Genomic DNA, 2,500 nt, shown 5'->3' on the forward strand with positions numbered 1-2,500 from the left:
ATCACACTGATACTCATACTATATAATATGAAGATGACAATATCATCACACTGATACTGATACTATATATGAAGATGACATTATCATCACACTGGTATCCACTTGATACTGATACTATATATGAATATGCCAATATCATCACACTGCTATCCACTTGATAATGATACTATATATATATAAATATGACAATATCATCACACTGGTATCCACTTGATACTGATACATGAATATGACAATATCATCACACTGGTATCCACTTGATACTGATACATGAATATGACAATATCATCACACTGGTATCCACTTGATACTGATACATGAATATGACAATATCATCACACTGGTATCCACTTGATACTGATACTATATATGAATATGACAATATCATCACACTGATATCCTCTTGATACTGATACTATATATATGAATATGACAATATCATCTCACTGGTATTCACTTGATACCAGAGGTGGGACCAAGTCATTGCTTTGCAAGTCACAAGTAAGTCTCAAGTCTTTGCCCTCAAGTCTCGAGTCAAGTCCCGAGTCAAGACAGGCAAGTCCCGAGTCAAGTCCAAAGTCAAGACTAGAAAGTCTCAAGTCAAGTCCCAAGTCCTGCATTTTGAGTTTCGAGTCCTTTCAAGTCCTTTTAACCACAGACTAACATTTTTACACAGATTGTGTATGCTTTTAAAACGCTGTATTTATTTATTAAAACAAGTGCATTTGAAATTGCAGGAAAAAAAATGGTGCTGACATTGCAATTCATAATAGCACTATTAACCAGTCATTTTAATAGTTTAAACAATTTTAAACATTTAACTCATTCCTTTACAGAATAAACACATTTGCAAAAACAAACATTAACATGCTATTGGTTGTATTTTATGAAAATAACATTACCACAAAGTTGAGAAGGAGCAAAGATCTTCAATATTTGTATGTGAGAATCACAAATAAATCTTCTGGGGGAGGATGACCTCCTACAGGGGTTTGGTTTACAAACTTTCAGCCCCACCTAAAACAAAATTCACCAGCCGCCACTGATTATGATGCATTCTCATTTTTGTCAAAGTATAAGACAATATTTTCTTAACAGTATAATTGTAACCAGGAATAAGTCTTCAAGTAACAATATTCAAATACTAACATTGTTGGGTAAGACATCATTTGGTTTTATTCTGAATCCAGTGAAACAGATTGGTGGTTTTAGCTGATATAAAGACTTTCAGGTGTTTATATATGTTTAAGTATTTGGCAGACGCTTTTATCCAAAGCGACATACATAAAAAATAGATATAAAACAATCACTGTAAACATTATCATTTAAGGGAAGAATGTAATACAAAATATCAATACAAAGTGTCAAGACAGAATAAACTCTCTGCTGCTGCAGCAACAGAGTTACAGTCTATAGGTCCCTAAAATATATAGATATCTAATGTATTCATATATTGTTTATGTAGGATATACGCATGTATATATAATCTAATCATATTGTTTCTTCAATTTAAAAATAGCTGACCGTTTTTTTCCCCCTTCTCTGGGATTATATTCCCAGTTTTGATCTCGGACGTCTGGTCATTTATAGCGTATAAGAATATTATATTACTGTTAAGCAAACTATGAATAATAAAAACGCCAAAACATGTGTCCGTTATCATAGCTACACGTATGACAAAAAAAACGCGTGAAAATCAGTGGTATTCAGTGAGGTAAGATGAATTAAATTTGCTGACAGTTCATTGCTCCTGCCAAATGAATTGCACTAGTGGAGCGGATCACCACTCCAAGATGGCGGCTCCGCGTCTCGTCTGCGCCAGTAGGCAGTAGCGCTCAATGCTGCGTACCCTTATAAGATGTCTATGGTTATAACGTTAGCAGTGAGTTTACAGCCTCACTGATTTAACTACACAGCAAATAAAAGTCATGTTACTTAGCCAATAAACGTTATCTTACATTCAAAACTTACCCTTCTTTGTGCAACTTCAAATGTCGAACGAAGTTGGAAGTTGTTGCGTCTCCGTCTGTAATATTCGAACTGCGTGATTTGCATACGGCAATTCGTTTTTTGTTGACCAAGTCGTAGTTTTTATACCCGAACGAAACCAACTTTGGCATAATTGTTTCTCACTGCCGCATTGTTTGACAACTCATGTTCGGTGGTTGTCCTGCAATTGGATTGGATGAATGCTGTGTGATGAAAACAACGTAGATTTAATTTGATTGGCTGTTGTACTGAGAGCACACACGCTGACAAGCAGCACACACGCTTATAGACACAGACGTATAAAATGAAAGATACGGAGCGCTCCCAAATAACTTTTTAAGGTTTGGGTTTTGGGGAAAGTAGCAAGTCATGTCAAGTCAAAAGCCTCAAGTCCAAGTGAAGTCACAAGTCATTGATGTTAAAGTCTAAGTCGAGTTGCAAGTCTCTTTACATTTTGTCAAGTCGAGTCTAAAGTCATCAAATTCATGACTCGAGTCTGACTCGAGTCCAA

The sequence above is a fragment of the Entelurus aequoreus genome, linkage group LG28 (assembly GCF_033978785.1).
Source record: "Entelurus aequoreus isolate RoL-2023_Sb linkage group LG28, RoL_Eaeq_v1.1, whole genome shotgun sequence".
Classification (NCBI taxonomy): domain Eukaryota; kingdom Metazoa; phylum Chordata; class Actinopteri; order Syngnathiformes; family Syngnathidae; genus Entelurus; species Entelurus aequoreus.